At 37.2% G+C, this 20,607-nt stretch overlaps 1 long non-coding RNA gene across 1 annotated transcript in view; it reads right to left on the reverse strand.

The window, feature by feature from the left end:
* Window positions 1-2,104: 2,104 nt before the first annotated feature.
* Window positions 2,105-20,607, reverse strand: part of LOC109251050 (uncharacterized) — a 104,832-nt gene continuing 86,329 nt past the window's right edge. The window contains exon 3 of the long non-coding RNA XR_002073328.2: window positions 2,105-2,509. This is a non-coding gene — a long non-coding RNA (uncharacterized LOC109251050). The remainder of the gene's footprint in view (window positions 2,510-20,607) is intronic.

A 20,607-nucleotide genomic window follows, 5' to 3' on the forward strand; every position in this document is an offset into this window, starting at 1 on the left:
CTATATAATTTTTCCTTGTAAATATCACACCTATTATCTCTATTAATGTCATTATTTTTATTTCACTCTAAAATGGGTTTCAGCTATTATATATGCTATGGTAGAACATGCTGTATTAGTTGATTTTAAATTGATCCTTGTTACCAACATTATCATAGTCCCCTTCACTCTCCTATTGAGATTATTGCTTTTCTGTTGGCCAGGAAGAATAAGATGAATTTTGAATTTTTAAAATTCTACAGAATATATTTGGGCATCTGAACAAAAAGAATAATTCTTGATCATTGTCCTTTGTTTATAAGGAAACCTGAATGAGAGAGTATGAGAATCTGTAAATATTTCAAATTAAGCAATATTTGATTATTAACACAATAAGATAATCAATGCACAATGGTTTTTCAAATTACTTTACTTACCTTTGTTCAAAATTTGCCAATGCATTAGGTCTCATTTTGAATCATACCAATATCTTTATACCACACTGTTTTACAAATATATTTTAAGTATTATTACGATGTAGGCAGGCCGGCTCCAAGGATCCAGAGGGGGGTTCCACAGGACCCACCAAGAGGATCCTTGGCTATGTACAGGATAGAAATCAAACGTAAGCCAGCAGGAAGTGAATCAGAGTTTACTGAAGATATACAGAGGGAGCTCAGATGCAGGTGGAGAGTCTGGGAGATTCAGAAAGGAAAGGAGAGTCTCATCTTTGCTTTGCGTGTGGGGGTTTTATTGAGGATTGTGCTCTGGTGTATGTGTCCTTCTAGGCACCCAGGTACTGGTAAGAACAAGGACAATAGTCCAGGTTTCCTCCATAAATCTCTTATTCCTTAGAACCAGGGGGTCTTGGTATCAAGACTTCTAGCACTGGTGGTCTGGAATATGCACACGATGGCTTCATCCAGTCATTCTTGCCTGATCCATCCTTGGATGTTATCTATTATGCTGGAAGCTCTAAAGAATCATTAACTACTTGTCCTTTACAAGGAGAACATACAGTATGAAGCCCGTGTAAGGTAGGGGTGCAGGTCTTATCAAGAATAGAAGCAGGAAAAGGAGCAAAAAGCAGATTTCTATGGAGTCCCTTCAGCTTCCCTATTCTCAATTATATTAACAAAAATAGCACTGTATAGTTTTTCATTTGTCCCATCTGATATTTCAACGTTTTTTTTTTTTTTTTTTTTAATTTATTTTTGGGACAGAGAGAGCCATCTGATATTTCTAAAGCTATCTTTGCTATCTAAATTTTGCTTCCTTTCTTTGCTGTATATTTATATTCTTTGAATGAGTTTTACTCTGCTCTTCTAGATTTCAGGTAATTGTCACAGTTGTGTATCACTTTACCTATCACCTACCAGTGCAGACCAACTGAGCCAGACACGAAGGGAGAAGGATCATGTATGTAAGTAAACACCGAATCACAGTTTATAAAATAATTTAGTCTCATTGCTTTCGATGACTTTTGGAAACTCAAAGTATCTACTAGGTATCACACTTAAATGAGTAGTTAGTTATCGTGAAAACACAGAACTAACAATGCTCACTTGCACTTGGGTTAGAATTATGCTACTTGCATATCACTTGGTCATGGTGCTTAAAATCTTTTAATTAAATATCCCTATGCAAATATATTAATATTAATAAACATTTCAAATTAATACATATCTCATATCAAACAATATTTGACTATTACACATTTGATTCAAGATTTGTTCAGCCAATACTTATACCAACTATCAAAAATTCATGTTCATAATTCGTGTGTGTGTATATCTATATATAGATATATATATATATATAGACACACAAATTCTACACTCCCTGTTTTTAAAGATGCATCACTCTATTGTCTTTCACTGATTATTTTGCTTTTAAATCATTTCTTCTGGTCATTTTGTCTTGATACCTACCGGCACATTGATTAGTTTGTGACACATCAAAAATAAAAAAAGTCAGAAAAAGTGTAGAGTGAAGAAATATTGTAACAGAACTAACTTGAGTTTGCTCCTTGGTGAATCACAGATAGAAACCATAGCAGGTAGAGTTGTTGCACAAAGCAAACTATTTGCAGCAAACGAGGAGATCATGGAAAATAACCGCCACAACTGTGATTTACCAAACGAAGGTAAATGGGTTCCTTTTATTTAGGGTTAGGGATAAATACTTACAAAGGGAGGCCTTGTTCATCATTTGTAGAGGCAGGCGTAGCATTGCTCCTGTGACTTAAGGAAAGAAGCAAATCAATGCATTGGATGTCATGTAAATGAGGCTTGTGCCTTGGGCAGAGATCTTAGTACTATAGTGAGCTAAAGGTAACTGTTGGGAACCCCAGGAGTCACTTCGTGGTCTGTCTGTGCAGGCCTGAGTTGGCATTAAGTTCAAACTGGCCTGGGTGGTCTGGGTCGCTTGAGTTCCTCCTCCAGGGGGTGGTTATTGCTTCCGGGGTAGTTTTGATTTCCCACAGGGGATGCTTTGCCTGTATGGTCTTTCGCCACAGTGACAAGATGAACTGGAAAGAAGAGGTTACAGAAAATTATGCGACAAAGATCGGTGGGTACAAGCAGGTGAGCAGTAAAGGTCATGTCTCGGGGTGTAGCTGGTGACAATATTATAGCAAAAGAAGTTTTTAAGTGTCATTGCAGGAGCATATATTAAATGAGGCTGTGGCCTGAAAGCTCACAGAGAGAAAAAACTGAGAGGGTTGGGGTGGGAGGTCAGGACATAGCAATTATTCTGCATTGTTCTCTTCAACTTATTAACCACTAAGTTCCCTGGAAAGAAAATACACACACTTGGTTCCTCTGAATTACTGGAGCTGTACTTCACATTTTTGTCATCATTTGATAAATAGTCCAGTTAAAACACGCATCAGTGTTTTACCTTTCTTGACATTTTAGACACATAGCATTTGGAAAAAGAAACTAATTATAGAAACTTTCTCTTGATTAACCCGAAGTATTTTAGTAAAACAATATCTTGATTAAGCCACATAAATCATAACTCTTAATGTTTTTATCAATGGAGATCATGTATATTTTTACTGAGTCCAAATCAATAACAGAAATAAATTAATGATGAAGTAGCAAAGACCATATGGTAAATTCAATTAAATTAATTAAGAATTTAATTAGAAACAAACATGTGCCTAGTAGTCTATTAAATATTGAAGGGCACACAAAGGAAGCACAGGGTACAGAACATGTTCTCCAGATACATACAACAGCACTTGAAAAATACATGAGATACACACCTGAAATAATTAAGATTAAGGTAATTCAGAACTTTGGAATTGGAGTGGCATGGGTAAAAAACTTAGAACCCCAGCTTCTAAATCTTTAACTTTGGGCACATTGCTTGAATTCTTTAATCCTCAGGGCCTCAACTATACAATGGGACTATGAACAAACACATCAATGGATTGCTTCAAGAGTAAAATGAGGTATGAATATAAAATAGTTCATGAAATACCCATCACACTGTAGATATTTTTAAAGTGGTAAAACGTGAAAATATGGTGGTTCATTCACCTGACACAGTAATGGCTACATAGTATCTAACCATATAGAGATGCAATGATAGGGATATTAAGAGGAAAGACTACATCTGTGTACAGCATGATGCTATATGGAATGGTATAAAAATGATTTTTCGGATAGGTTGAAATTACAGGTGATATTTATTTTATGTTTTATTTTGTCTATATACTCTTCAAATTTTTTGGAATAGTTTTTTTAACAGTCATGGATTACTTTTTAACCAAGAAATTGAGTAATGAATGAGATACATTGTACTCGTCAGTGTTCTCATGAAGTAGAACCAACTGGAGAGAGAGAGAGAGAGAGAGAGAGAGAGAGAGAGAGAGAGATTGGTTGATTGATTGATTGATTATGAGGAACTTGCTCACACAATTATGGAGGATGAGAAGTCTCATGATATTCCATCTGTAAGCTGAAGACTAGCAAAGCCCGTAGTCTATCGTCCATACACTCTGTGTCCAAAGGCCTGAGAACCAGGGGACCCACAGGTGTCAGTCAGCCCCAGAGGCAGACGAGAATGGTGATCCAGATTCACTGTTAGCTGAAACACAAATTCTGCTTGCCTCCAACTTTTCATTCTATCAGGCCTTCAGTGGTTTGGATCCTGTCCACTCACACTGGAGAGAGACTTTACTCAGTCTACCAATTCAAATGCTACACTCTCCCAGAAACACCAATAACAGACATACCCAAAAATGTTAAGCCAACTTCTCAGCACCCTGTGATCCAGTCACACTGACACATAAAATTATCCTTCACATATATTGCACAGACATGATATTTTAAGAACAAATAGGTATGGAAAATTTACTATCAGAGAATAAATACTATCTCTTCCACCTTTCTGTAGTTGTAAGAAGGTTATGCATGTAGGCCATACGCTTGAAAGCACTGGATATAGTGATGGCTCCCTCTTTGAAATATTTTGTATTAGTCTTCTAGGGCTCCCATAATACAATATCACAGATTGGGTAGATTAAATAACAGAAATATTTTTAATCACAGTTCTGGAGGTTAGAAGTCCAAGACCAATGTGCTATAAATCAACAGAGTTAGTTTCTGGTGAGATTCTCTTTCCGACTTCTAGATGTTTGCCTTCTCATTGTGCACTTACGTGTCCTTTCTTCTAGGCAAATGGGGAAAGGAGATCTTTGGTGTCTGTCTTTTCTTATACAGATACTAGACAAACCAAATTTGGGCCTCACAATTATTGTCACTTAACCTGACCTATCTCCTGAAAGGTCCTGTCTCCAAATACAGCCACACTGGGGGATAGAGCCCCAACATATAAATTTTGGGGGGACATAATTCAGTCCATGACATCTTTATTGATTTAAACTTCTATAAGACACAATCTCTTTTGATGTCTCTTATTCTTTTACCAAACCATGATACTGACTTTGTGGGTGTGCAAAATGTGTGTGGGTGCACAGAGTATCCTACTAGAAAGAATCCCATGATTGTTTATATTCTTTGCTGTTGTCGTCCTGAAGTTATTAGTAATTTTTATTAATGAATTTTGTTTTATACAGCAGGTTTTGGTTCCCAGGAAAATTAGGTGGAAGGTGCAGAGATTTCCCAAACACCCTCATCCCTGCCCACACACTGTTTCCTCCACTTATCACTATCCCCCACTAGAGGATGAATCTATTACAATTGACTAAACTACACTGACACATCATTATCACTCACAGTCCATACTTTATGTAAGGGTTTTCTTTTGCTTTTGTATATTCTATGGATTTTGACAAATTATATAATGACATGTACCCACTATTCTCCTATCGTGCAGGATAGTTATACAGCCCTAAAAAATTTTTGTGCTGCCTATCCATCCCTCCTTTCCCCCAACCCCTTGATGGTCACTGATCTTTTCACTGTCTCCGCAGTTTTGTTTTTCCAGAGTATCATGTAGTTGGAATCATACAGTATACAGCCTTCTCAGATTGGCTTCTTTCACTTGATAATATGTATTATATATTTCCTCCATGCTTTTTCATGGCTTGATAGCTCATTTCTTATCAGTGGATCATACTCCATTGTCTGAATATACCAAGTTTATTTACCCATTTTCCTACTCTTGGTTGCTTCCAGGTTTTAGTAGTTTGTTTTTTTTTCCATAAGACTTTTAATATTTGACTCCACTCTCTTCTTGCTTGCATGGTTTCTAGGAGAAATTGTACATAATTCTCTTTGTTCCTTAAGTTTTTTTCCCCTTCTAACTTTGTTCAAGATTTTTTCATTATCTTTGATTTTCTGAAGTTCAAGTATGATTTGCCTCAGTATAGCTTTTTTTTCTTTTTACATTTATCCTTCTTGGTGTTGTCCTTAAGATCTCTGCAGATCTTCCTAGATCTGCAGTCAGGTGTCTGACATTAATCTGAGGACATTTTCAGTCATTTATTGCTTCAATTATTTCTCCTGTTCTTTTCTCTTTCTCTGGCATTCCAATTTATGCATTTCGTGCCTTATGTAGTTGCCCCACAATTCTTGGATATTCTTTTTTTTTTCCAAATACTTTTCTCTTTGCAGTTTTTGAAGTTTCTCTTGTCTAATCCTTGAGCTCAGTCATGCCCAATATTTTCCTGTGTCCAGCAAAGACATTTTTTTTACTACACTGTGTTTAATGTCTAGCATTTTTTTATTCATTCCCAGAATTTCTGTTCACATTATCCATATGTTCTTGCGTGTTGTCTATGTTGTCCTTTAAAGTCCTAGCATATTAATCATAGTTTTAAGAAAATCTCATATCTGTTTAATTCCCAATTTCTTGCTATATCTGTCTCTGGTTCTGATGGTTGTTCATTTTCTTCAGACTCTGCATTTTTCCTCTGAGTGTGCCCTGGGATTTTTGTTGAAAGGTGTGTATGATCTGCGTGAAAGAAACTGCTATAAATCTTCGTTTGCTAATGCAGTAAAGTGTGGGGGAACGGGATATATTCCGTAATCCCATGATTAGGTGTCAGGCTTTTGGTGGGGCTGTGTACCTGAATTGTGAACTTCACCAGTGCTGCTCTTCTTTGCTCGAATAGGTGAGATGCAATGGCTGAAGTTCACTGAAGCAGTGTTTCCCCTCCTCCCCACCCCCCAAAAAAACGGCTAGAGGGGGCTGAAGTCGGGGAGCTCCTTGCTTGCAAGTGTCAGACTCCAGTGAAAGTGTCTCCTCAGAGCAAGTTTTGTTAAGAAGAACAGTAAACTTTGGTGTATTTCGGAACGACTCATTTTCCCCTCTGTTCACCAGAACCCTGAGGGGATTTTTCTACAGGATTCACTGTGAGGCCTGGTGCAGCTCCGAGAGGTAAAATTGGGTCCCCCTGGAGTTTTTCCTCTCTCACACTTGTCTACACGGAGACTCCAGCAATTTGCCAATTACAGTTGTGGTTTTCCAGCCCCAGTACTGGTTCCTGTGCAGGTTTCTGCACGTGGCTTTCTGGTACCATAGTTGTGATTCTCTGTATCTGCTTGTCTCTCACTCTCTCTGATTTTGGAGGCAAGAGTTTGCCCTGGGAATCTGACTTCTCTGAAAGATCTATGAAGAGGTTGATTTTTTAGTTTGTTCAGGTTTCTTACTTGTCATTATGATGGAGTGAAGACTTCCACGCTTTGTAAATGCTGGACTGGACACCAGAAATAATTCAAGTTCTCAATTTTTTTAACAAGGGGCCCACATTTTTGAGTACTGCAACTTGTGTAGGACAGACCGTTAGGGTGCTCAGAGGCTCTCTCCTTCCTGCTTCCTCTCTCCCTTCCTGTTTTGTTCTCACCCTCATCCATACGACTGTCTAACCATCTGTCCTCTGCTGACTTCTCCCAGATGCACTGCCTACTTGGGATCTTGATTCTCATATCTAGTAAAATTCCGAAATATTTTCCTTGGAGATTTGTCATCATCATCATGAGGATCACCATACACATAATCACACAATCGAAAACAAACAAAAGTCTGAGAATCTTTTTATGTTTAATTCTTGTATTCCCTTTAGATTCTCCATCCAATTTAAGAGAATGTCCTTCCAGCTCTACCTCCAAAATCAATCCCAAGGTAGGCCACATCTCATCCTTTCTATTATTCTGGCATTAACTGCTATCAGTAATCAGGCCGCATATAGTATGAACCCATGTATATGAGGTGTCCACAAAAAACCAAATTTATAGAGACCAAAGGCAGAGTAGTGGTTGCCTGAGGTTTGGGATGGGAATGGAGCTTAACTGTAGGTGGACATAATGGATCTTTGGTGGGAAGTGAGGGGGAGGGTATTCTACAACCAATTCATGATGATGGTTAAACTGTTGGGTAGTTACTAAAAGTCAATGATTTGTACACTTGAGATGAATAAACTTGGTGATATATAAAATATACCTCAACAAAGCTATTGGAAAATAAGTAAATCCTTAATCTGTTCCTTTTCTCCTAAACCTGTACCTATAGAATATATTCTCTACTCAACTGCCAGAATAAAAGTTCCATCAGTCACTCCTTGTCAGGTTTCCATTTTGTATTCCACTACAGTCTCAGTGCACTTGGCTGCTTTCGATTCATATTTCTTGAACTAGCAAACATTATTCCTGACTTGGGCTATGCTCGTATCTGTTGTTATCTTGGCTCATTGGTTGGTGTCTTCTCATTATTCAAGCGTAATATCAAAACTCAAAAGAGCTTCCTACATAGCCTAGCTAAATCGCTCCCTCACTTTATCCTAATTTTCTTCATACCAAATATTGGTCTCCTAAATTCTTCTTTCTGTGTTTATGTTTATGTCTTTAGATTTGCTTCTTCCACCAGAATGGAAGTTCCTTGAAAGCAGGGATTCTGCTTATTGGTTCATCATGAAATTCCTAATGCTAAGATTAGTAGCTGTTATAGGTTAGGGGCTCCCATACTTCCTGATTGACCTTAGAAATGAAGCCTAATAGTGAATTCAAAAGACACCTTTAATTGTATAAGAAAAAAGATTTAAAAAGAAATCTAAGACACAGAGCTGCACATCTTTTCCTAAATACTGTGTCATTTTTCATAACATTCATAATATAAATGGGTCTTTAAAATGTTACCCATGCCAGACTTTTTTATCCACATTCCTCATCACTATAATTTTAATACTACTACTTACCAAGCATGGCATGTTCTAGCCTCAAACTGCTTTATAAATGATAACTGACATTAATTAATTAGTCATTATCAATTGATTTGTTGAATTAATCTCATTTCTAAAATTTCATTTTTATTAAAGATAATTAAGAAGGTGTCCAAACAGGATCTCAAGCCATATCTAATCATATCTCCTGTGCATATATTGTGTCTCAGTAAGAAATTGGAAATTCTTTTTTTCTGTATATTTCTAAATTAGTGCAGTTAAAGTGACCTTCAGCTAACACCTAATTTATTCATAGTCTCTCACTTTTCTTTCTAGATCTCAAAAATCTTAAAAATGTCCTATGATAATACATGTTCTTCTCATCGTCCAAAAAGCTCACAGGCAATCAGAATAAATTCACTATTTCACTTCCTTATCTTTCAAAGTATCTTGAATTTTTATTTTTATTAATAATGTTTAGAAAGCATTTCTGCATTTTATCATACTATATTTTATCCTCAGATTTGGGATATTAGTAAATAACAACAAAAAAAAAACCCCAATCCACATTTACTTTTTATATATAATGCTACACAGAGAACTTCCAACCCCCAGCAACAAAATATCAACAAAGTATGAAAGAAGAGAACTCATCTTTTCACTAGTATTTCCAAAGTATTTAATACTTTCATGTTCTTCATTAAGAGAGATAAGAAGATACTTTAAACACTGTAAAACCCATCCTAAATATCTGTTTTATATCATTTAAGTAGTATGAAGTATAGTAAAATAGTAACACTCTCCGAATGGCAGGTTAAAAGTCTCAGTATTTATGTTTGCTATCTTTATTTTTTAAATTTTTTTAATGTTTATTTTTGAGAAACAGCATGAGCAGGGGAGGGGCGGGGCAGAGAGAGAGAGGGGGAGACAGAATCCAAAGCAGGGTCCAGGCTCTGAGCCTTCGGCACAGAGCCTGATGCACAACTTGAACCCATGCACCGTGAGATCATGACCTGAGCAGAAGTCAGACACTTAACTGACTGAGCAACCCAGGTGCCCCTTGTGTTTGCTCTCTTATCTCTGTCAGTTATAGCAAAACTGAATAGGATTCAAACTATTCTATGGAGATCTATTGTCAACATACCAAAAATAACAAAATGTCATAAATGACGTGGCTGAGCCAACAACAAAATAGTATAAAACAATATTTTCTTACTTGTAGTCCTTTAAAAAAATCTAGCTTTAAATTTAGTGTCTTATCATTTGCACATGTGGGTGACCATATTCACAGTACAACCTGAAGTCTACTTTGATGTAGGCATTTCCCCCCCATTGTCTGCTTTTATAATCTTTTTCACTCAAATTCCAACCAAACAAAAACCAAAAATTTACAAAGTTCATGTTAGTGTATCAAACAATATTTCTGGCTGAAAGTAGGTTCGCTAAATACAATTTTGTGTTACCTGTTTAGAACAATTGGAAACCGACTTAGTTGAATGACTGAATATATTTTTATCTTAATTTGTTATTAGAGGGAAAAATTCCTATAAGCAGTGTTACTGCTTTTTCTCTGAATATAGCACATAATGTATATGAATAATGTGTATTCATATCCTTTTCCTATTTTGTCTCCATTTAAATCAGTTACTCTTTATAAGGTTAACCACACAGTTTTGAATATATGGTCGTATGTTTTAGTTGCAATGTAAATTTATATATTAAGGGAGTTACTAGGGTAGAAAATCTATTATTAGTTTTACTATCACCATTTACAATAATGGCAAGAGTATGTATTAGTTTCCTAGGGCTGCTATAACAAAGCAGCACAAGCTGGAGCTTTGAAAACACCACAAATTTATTCTTTGACAATTCCAAAATCAGGGTTGGTGTTGGTGTCATTTGAAGACTCCGAGGGAAGATCTGTTCCATGCCTCTGTCCTAGTTTCTGGCGGTTGACAGAAGTTTTTGGTGTCCCTTGCCTTATAGATGTATCCATCCAATCTCTGCCTCCATGTTTTCATATTCAAATTTCCCATTTCTTAAAAGAGCATCCTTCATACTGGTTTAGAGCCCAAGCCAATGCAGTTTGACTTGACTACACCTGTAAAACCCTATTTCCAGATAAGGTTACATATTGAGGTTATGGGTAGATGTGAATTTGGGGAGAGGGCACTGTTCAACCCAGTCCTCTCCACCTTCTGTCCCCCCACCAATCCAAGTCCTTCTCATGTGCAAAATACATTTACTCAATCTCAACATCCCTAAAAGTCTTAACCCATTCAAGCATTAACTCTGAATTTAAAATCTCATTTAATATCAACTCAAAAATATTCCAAATCTTATAAAATCAGATATAAGTGAGCCTCTGCATATTGCCCATCTGAGGACAAAATTCCTTTTTGTTCAGTGATGAGCAAAACGAGAAAACCGGTTATCTGCTTCCAAGATACAGTTATGGGACAGGGATGGAATATAGATTCCCATCCCAAAAGGGAGAAACTGAAACAAACAAAATATGTATATATATATATATATATATATATATATATATATACATACACATACATATTTGGTCAAAAGCAAACGTGTATCTCATAAGAGCAAATTCCAATAGGTCTCTAGGCCTGAGAGTCATCTCACATGGCTTGATGCTCTGCCCTCTCAGCCCTGGGACAGCTCACAGTCCTGGCCATCCAAGGCACCAGACTTGTCTTTTCTGGCCTCAGCATCCTTGTCTCTGGTCTCAGCATCATTCTTCGTTTTGTCCCATCTCCCTCCTTTTTAGTCTAGGCCAGTAGTGTAGCTATAAAATTCTCAGAAGCCTTATTATTGTTTTTCTGGGCTGTCAAGGGGATCCATACCATCAAATATGAGGATTCTCCACAGATCCCTCCTGGATAATCCCATCTCTATTCCTGGCTTCTGCAGAGAGGTTTATTGGATCCATAAGTCACATTCCTCATCTCTTTAGTGAAGATTGCCCAGATACACCCTTGGGTTTGTTTCCCAGGCCTACTGTCCTGATATACTGGGAAATTTTCAAGTCGTCAAGTGCTGATAACTTCGTGCTTTTCAGTTTCTCTCTTTCCTCTCACATTTCACCCTAAGCAGCAAAGAGAAATCAGGCTTCATCTTCTCCACACTGCTTGGATAGTTCCTCAGCTAAATATCCAAGTTTGTTACTTACATGATCTACTTTCCACCCAACAGAAGTTAGTTCAGTCACATCCTCTGCTACTTTAAAGCAAAGGATCACCTTATTCCAGTGTCCAATACCATGTTTCTCATTTGTGTCTGAGACCTTACCAGAAGCACTTGAACATATTTCTGGCAGCATTCGGGTAGTGATAATACACATTCTCCCCAGATAACAGACATTTTCTCTACATCTCTTTTAACTTCTTTTTGAGACCTCATCAGAATTGCCATTAACATCAATTTTTTTTTAATTTTTAACAATTATTCATTTTTGAGAGAGAGAGAGAGAGAGAGCGAGCGAGCATGAGTGGGGGAGAAGCAGAGAGAGAGGGAGACACAGAATTCAAAGCAGGCTCCAGGCTTTGAGCTGTCAGCACAAAGACCAGCACTGGGCTCGTACTCATGAACTGTGAGGTCATGACCTGGGCCAAAGTCCAACACTTAACCAATTGAGCCACCCACGTGTCCCAACATTATTTCTAAAAACAATCTCTTTAAGGCTATCTCGGTATCTCTATCCTAAGCATCAAAATTCTTCCAGCTTCTACCTATTACCAATTCCAAAGCCACTTTCACATTTTCTGTATTTGTTGCAGTTCTACCCAACTGGCTGGTACCAATACCTGTATGTTTCCATGGGCTTTTATAACAAAGTGCAACAAACCAGGGGGTTTAAAACAACAGAAACGTATTCTATTACAGTTGAGCGGCTCAAAATCCAAAATCAAGGTATCAGCAGGGTTGGTTCCATCTGAAGACTGTGAGGTAGAATCTGCTCAATGCTTCTTTTCCTAGCTTCTGGAAGCTGTCAGAAATTCTTGGTGTTCCTTGCCTTGTAGATGCATCATCCCAATCTCTGTTTATATCATCATGTTTTGTTTTCCTTCTGTGTCTCTATGTCCAATTTCCTGCATTTCTATGTAGGAATCCACTTTTCATAATTTGAGAATGCACTATTCAACCCAATACAGCATATTTTATGGAAATAGATAAACCCGATAAGATGATATATTCACCAAATAGCTGAAAATTTAACTATTATGTCAACTCAATATTTGGAACTGTGTCCATGTAATTCCTTGAATTTGAAGAAACTGAGAAAAAATGACATAAAATAATTTGGTGCTTCCACTTTCTATAAAACCATCATTATAATATGAATGCCTACTTTACTAACAGAAATTACTACTGATTACTAGTGACCAAACAAAAAGTTAAATATTAAAATTTAACTGGTAAACTTGAATTGATCAGTAACTTACCTTTGAATATTACAAGTTTTATCCTATTTACTTCTCATTCCCCTTCCCTGCCCCACATAAGCTATTATTTAGTCCATTTTAACAACTAGGGAAATTAAAGGTCACAAAGATTTAGTTCTTGATTAATGCGGGAATGAGGAGACAGATCTGTTTAATGGCATGTGTTAGCATGCTAAACATGATTATTTTACTACAGTCTTCTTCCAAGAATTTTTGCTTTGTGCTATTTCCTTTGTTATTAAATCTTTCTTCTAGTCTTAGATAAATTTTATCATCATAAATTCCTTTATGATTCCTTTAACTTGAAGGCAGTCTTGCATAACATCTACTGGAGAAAGGATGGTCGTTTTGGTACCATTCAACTTTCATTAACAAAATATTAATGAAGGCCATATAATGTATATGCTGATATAGACATTTATATCTAGGCAGGCTTACAATTATGGTTTTATCAAAGAAATTATTTAAGAGTCAGTCTCATATTCACTATGTATTAAAAAAGGAACCAGGCTTTGGGCAAAGAAGACTGTTCATCAGAATTGAAAGTAAGATTCATGTCATTATTAGTGTTTTCCTTGGGGCCATGGCGCTTGTAACTGCAGTGTCTTCTGTCCTTTCTTCATTGTGTTCTTGGAAAATGGGAGTAAGTGGGGGAGTGGGCACACGGTGGGGGCTCTGGAGGAGGATAAAAATAGAATTTGTGGATTTATCTACCAGTCAGAAATTTTCTTTAGTAGCTTAAAGTGACTGATGACCATGATTATTACATTAATTTTCATGACACCCTTGGGCGACAGTCTGAAGTATCATTTTCGCTATTTTTAGAGAGAGAAACCTAAGATTCTCAGATTAAATAACTTTGCACAGGGCAAACAAGTCCTGAAGTGGGAACAATGTTCCCAGAACAGGACTTAAGCGACTCTTTTGTAAAAGGACAGGAAATCTTTCACCGAAGGCAGAATTGTAGTTGCAGATGGGCCTCTTAACGTCCCGTAGGCTTCCGACGCGGTGCACAATAGACAGTCTGGACATCTGGATTCAAATCCAGCATCTACCTCGATTATTTCTTTTTTTTTTTTTTTTTTCAACGTTTTTTATTTATTTTTGGGACAGAGAGAGACAGAGCATGAACGGGGGAGGGGCAGAGAGAGAGGGAGACACAGAATCGGAAACAGGCTCCGGGCTCCGAGCCGTCAGCCCAGAGACCGACGCGGGGCTCGAACTCACGGACCGCGAGATCGTGACCCGGCTGAAGTCGGACGCTTAACCGACTGCGCCACCCAGGCGCCCCTACCTCGATTATTTCTTAACCAGCGCACGACTTTATGCAAGTTACTTCACTTCTCTGAGCCTCAATTCCTACCTAACAACTTCACTTCACTGTGTTTTTGCGACCGACTGAGCGCGTATATACCCGAAAACACTAAGCTCACAGTTTGGCACAAGACAGGCGCTCCTGGAAACATCCACGTGGGTTCATTGCATCCACGCATATGCCTCCAGGACACAAGACTGCAAGTCGCAGTTCTGTCTGTTCCTACCTTTAATGACCCTCAGATTAAGTCTCTGAAAAACGTTTATTTAACAAGCCTGTTGTTCTCAGCCTGGCATGCTTGAAGCACATTAAAAAGCACCTGTTTGGCTCTTGCAGAAAATCAGGACTGAAGAATGACTAACCTCGTAAGCCAAGCAGAGTCAGGAAATGCTACTCGCGTGTATTTCAAACTGGAATTGATGTTTGCTCCATAAAGCAGGCAGGCTACAGTGTAAGTCTCAAATATAGTAAACCGTCAACAAGATGTTAAGGGTAGAAGAAAAGCGTCATATAAATATCAGAGCACTTCTGGCGGAGACATGATGCAGACCCAGAAATTACAGCTTGACTGGTTTTAGGCACTTTATTCCACTAAGGATTGAAAGTGTAATTATTAAACATTTGTGAAATTTCTTCATAGAATATTAACGTGATACTCTTAAACACTTCACTGTAGAAATCTAGGCTCCATTCTAGTAATCCTAAAACTTGAATGTAGGTTTGTTTTTTTTTTTAATTTTTTAAAAAGTTTTTATTTATTTTGAGGGAGAGAGAAAGAGAGCTTGAATGGGAGAGGGGCACAAAGAGAGAAGGAGACAGAGAATCCCAACCAGGCTGGACACTGGCAGTGCGGAGCCTGACGTGGGGCTCACAACCATGACCTGAGCTAAAAACAAGAGTCTGTCGCTTAACTGACTGAGCCACCCAGGGGCCCCTAGATTTGAAAATAGTTTTAAGGTAGTAATGATCAGGGGAAAATATTTTAAGTATCTTTTATCTATGAAGTATACTTTATTGACTGATCCTTCAAACTGTGCTCTTGAGTTAAAATTATAACATAGACATTAATTCCTCTCCCACAAATATTAGGTCTAAGTTTACATGATGTATTTTACAGCAATAAAGTCATCTTCATTTTGCATTTTTTGAATACTTGAAGCTTCTCTTAGAAATGTTTTCCTCCTTTAAAAAGTCTATCAAATGCACATGCCTATCTTTCATACAACATTTCCTCATTCTTATGTAGAGAGAAGACAATAAAATATAACTGTCACTCTTTTGGGATGTTGTTTTAGGGTTCAACAACAACAGACAGACAAAAGACATCAAAATACCTTTGTAGCTAAGTCCAAAAGGAAATATTTTCAGGCAGGGTAGACAGGAAATACACGGTGCAAATTACAGCGAGTGAAAATGCCTTGGTTAAGAGTGGTGCATGTATTCACGGAGCCCCCATCAAGAGCTGATTCTTGGCTTCTTGTCAGGCTTTGCCTGATCATCTAGGGGTGGTTCTCACCTCAGAGCTTATCTGCAATTTAAGTGCAATATATGTTGATTTAAAAACCATTTCAGAGCTACGATTTTTTCCAAGGAAGTTTAGTTTGTAATTAAGTCCTTGTTTCTGGGAATCAAGTTTGCATATTAAAAAAATTTAAAAAAATGAGCATTAACAATTAAAACTGTCATTATAGGTTAATACCATTCCCAATATATTCATAGATCAAATAGATTAAATGTGTCTTAACATCAGTACGTGTCTATCACACTAAAAGCAAAAAAAAAAAAAAAGTATGTGAATGGAATAAATTATTTCCAAAGAATCAAAAGTTAACTACCCTTTGTTATATTTAATAAAACCTGTGAATTGCATATTTGCTTGTATTCTTGAGTTATTTACATGGGGGCCAATAACTTAAAAAATTTCTGGAAGGCATAATGCTGGTGATGACTAGGGCAGGTGTGAAGAATACAAGACTAAATCCTATGTCAAACCTATTATATACTTAGGAGAGTCTTTGGCAAAGAAATTGAATGTAAATATGAAAACAAACGGTTGTCATATATAGTGGCAATATAATCCTTTATCCATGAATTTAAGCTTTTATGAACCTATTTATATTTTCAGTACTTACCACGTTTTAATATAATAAACACCATAGATTTGCTACCAGTAAAACCTTAAGGAGATCGGTTGTCCACATCTCAAAAAACATGGTTATATATTGACAAACACACACACACACACACACACACACACCTTAAACACTTCCAATTGCTCTGCTGTCAATAGATCAGCCCAAGGATATACAGCAAAAAGCAAAAGAGAGAGCCAGAAAGAGGGGGAGGAAAGAGGGAGGGAGGGAAAAAGGGAAGTAAAGGGAAAAGGAGGAAAAGAGGGAGGGAGGACAGGACGAAAAGACAGAAAAAGAAGGAATCCAAATTTCAAAGAGTACACCTAGTGTATTGTATTTTGCTGTTATAACTTGGAGGAAAAAAAAAGAAGTCTCTTATGAGTTTATGAAGTCTATAAAGGACAGAATTTTCACACAAAAGCTAATAAACATGGTAGAAAATAGAGGCAAAAAACAAAAAACAAAAAAAGCCAAGAAAGGAAAATGAAGACACTACTGGTAATTTGGGACAGAAAGAAAAACTATAATAACTAGAGTATCATTAGACATGGCAGAAATCTTCCAACAAAGCCTGCCCTGATGCCTGAGGTGATTCACATCTCCGGGTGTGCATTGGGGTTGTGAATCCATTGAGGAAGAGAACAGAGAGCCGCGCTTCAAACCAGTGAATTAAGACTTTTCATAAGAAGGCAGGACAAGGTTCAACTGTTCTTGAATGTGCTGATCCTGCAGAATTCTAGAAGACAGAACATCTGGTAAATGGGAATTTTATCATTCTAGAGTATCCACATGTGTCCCATATTTACTCATTACTGCAAAGACAGTAGCTTTTGTTTGACTAACTGGCTTACCTTTAGTAAAAAATCATTTCAGAACCCTGAGCATGCCTAGGAACGTAAGAAGCAGGAAAGGACTCCACTGCCAGGCAACTATGGAGGTAACCGGAAGAAGCAAGGGTGTTGTTGGAAGTAACTCTCTGTTTACTTCAGTCATTTCTTTGGTTTAGTTTGTGAAGGAGGGTCTTATTTAGAAGTTTTACTGTTACTTCAGAAAATGTTTTGGGATAAACCATTTCATTGTCTGTGACTCCCATTCTTGAATTTATCTAAGTTAATGCTTTGATTCTGGCTTATACGTGTATTCTAGTCAAAGCAAAATATTAATGAAAATTTGAATACTGATTCTAAAATGTCTTCTATTGGAGCCGTCATTCCTCCTTGGTGTCACTGCCACAGTCAGAAGACAGCATTGTGGTGCTTAATGGAGCTTCGTAATGCCTCCCTCCCTGTGGTATCTGGAAATTAGTCATTCCTTACCCCCCTCAGCTTGAGGGACACTCTGATATATGATGATGTAAGCACTTATCATATTGTTTCATCACGACTATCTGTGCCTCAGAAAAACCTAACAAGTGAGCTCTGTTAAGTAGCCTCTGAACTGTTCATCCTTAAATTCCATGCAAAAAAGCATAAAACGTGACAGAGCTTTCTGGATTTTAGCGGTTCTGTTTTTCCTTCAAGTGGGTTCAAGGAGAGTGATCAATTTTTATTAATGTTATTATATATTAAATGTAAAAATAGGATATCAGAAATTAGTTTATTAAACCTGCTGAGACTTTAAATCTGTTTAGCTTTGGAAAAGAAATTTATATCTAGTGTTTTCTAGACCCTGCTTCATTTTTAAACCCTTACGAGTTCATACATCTTAAATTCCGAAATTTGAGAACCTCATTGTGTAGCACAGAGCATTTAAAAGGATTAAAAATTTACTTTTTGCCATTAAATGCAACTTGGTAGACGTTAATTTTTCAGTTTTTCCCACTACTAACCCTTTTGTCAGGCATTAGGACAGAAAAGCCTTGTTTCTTAGTCTAGCATTTTCCACATTAGTATCAAACTAATCATCCGCATAGACAAATGAGTGATTAATTTTTTCCAAATAAATTATTTGCTAAGATCCTTTTTATAAATTGTTAGTTTAAACCAAGATCAACTATTAGTATTGCAATAGGTGATAGTTTTCAAGAGTTTAATAAGCAAAATTCAGTCTGTCGGCTTTACAATTTCAACAAGATATAATTTATCAAAATCTTCTAAGATTCTTATAAACACTTATATCCATATATTCCTATTTCCCTTACCTCCATCCTTAAATAGAAGCTGAAATGGAACTTCTTTACTTACTAAAGATCAGCTCTTTATAGGGGGGGTATTTTATTTAAAACAGTTTAAATTTGCATAAAGGAAATGGTAAAAAATAGAAGCACCTAATCACTTCTCTTTTTCACCTTAAAAATGTAATTGCATCGGTAGTTCTTTTGTTTCACTGGGGTTTGTTTCTTTGGTTCTTCATTTATGTTCTGTTGGGGCATTTTCTATTTCAGGGAAGGGGTGATTACAAATTAATTCTGATAGGAATTTTGGCTGAGAAGTCTAAATTACACTATGGTGTAGAGCCATAAACATTTCTCCGGACTTCCATAAGAAGATGGCTTGACTTTGTTACAACAGTGTCCAAAAGAAAATGTGTCAGATTATGAGAAGTTGAAAAAGGCACTGAAAACATGGCATAGTTAAAGAGCTAATGTGGGCAGTGCTACTGATTAAGTATCTGAAGTGTACTTGGTGTTTATCTTTTCATGCTAACTTCATATGCAGCCACCGTAATAGGGCCATTTAGTGCCATCATGACTTTTCTTTTGATCCAGATGTCATATAAATTCAACTAATTTCAACAGTATCTAGGTCTTCAAAGACCATATGCTATCTCTGGGGAATGTCTGTGCAATCTACTTGCCAGCTGTGAAACCAGAGCTATGAACCAGCAATTTTCCGATTCACAGTTACAGCATTTATGGCCTAATACCACCATCCACACGAAGGAAGAACACACACCTGCTTCACTCAATGTTTGGTGGAAGGATGTAGGCTGTGCAATAATCTGAATGATCTTACATTAGGCTTGCTTCATTGTGCCCTACCATCCCTAAGGTGCTCTGCCCCAGTGTATTTTGTGTGAGAAATTAGAAGTATGCATCACAAAGTAAGTACAGGTCTCCTTTTAAATGATTTATTGTGTTAATGTAACGTAAACAACTTCTCTCTACAATGCATATCCCTTATTAGAGAATCCAAATATCTTTCCTGTTGCAAAATACCCAATTTGTATCTGAAATGGTTAATTTTATGTGTCAACTGGGTTAAGAGATGTCCAGATGGCTAGTCAGACATTATGTCTGGATCTGTCTGTGAGGGAATTTCTGAAAGGGATTAGTATTTGCTTCAGTAGACTGGGAGATGGCCACTCATAGTGGTGAGGGAAACTCTCTTCACTCAGTCTGCTGATGGCCCCAACAGAACAAAAGATGAAAGAAGGACCGATTCCCTCTCTCTTCTTGAACTAGAGCATCTATCTTTTCCTGCCCTCAGGCATCAGTGATCCTGGATGACAGGCCGTTGGACCCAGACTGAAATATACCATGAGTTTTCTGGTTCCTCAGCTTGCTGACAACAGACTGTGGACTTCTCGGCCTCTAGCCCTGTGAGCCAATTCCTGTGAGAAATATCTTCACATATGTTTATATATCCTACTGCGTTTTTTTTCCCTCTAATACAATATCTAAGCAAAGTTGAAGATGTCCTAGAACATTCACACTTGATGGATTTATTGTCAAGGGAAAGAAAAGTGGCTGGAGAGGACTGTGTATGCGCATTGGTGTTAAAGCAGGTGGTATGTGTATTCAGATCATAAAATGTAATCTAAGAGAAAACAAAGGTGAACAAAGGGCTGACCCAGACATTACTCAGTGCATCCTGTTTAGCACTTCCATTTTCTTGTGCAGTTTACTTTTTCCTTGATTTTTCCTATTGATTATGTCCTATTTAATGGAAAATCCAATTTTCACCCTCTCTCATTTTAGAAAGGCTACATTAAATTCACTTTCCTCCAGCCTTGGACTGAATGAAATCCCCACTCTGAATCTAGCAGTTGTTAAAGGTGCACTAAGCCATCTAATGTATCTCATAAGGATTTTTAAGTACAAGAAGTTTTGGAATTGAAATAAAGGTAGCATCCACTTGATTTACCCAT

This window comes from Panthera pardus, unplaced genomic scaffold (assembly GCF_024362965.1).
Source record: "Panthera pardus isolate Hobbes unplaced genomic scaffold, ASM2436296v1 HiC_scaffold_13, whole genome shotgun sequence".
In the NCBI taxonomy this organism is placed as follows: domain Eukaryota; kingdom Metazoa; phylum Chordata; class Mammalia; order Carnivora; family Felidae; genus Panthera; species Panthera pardus.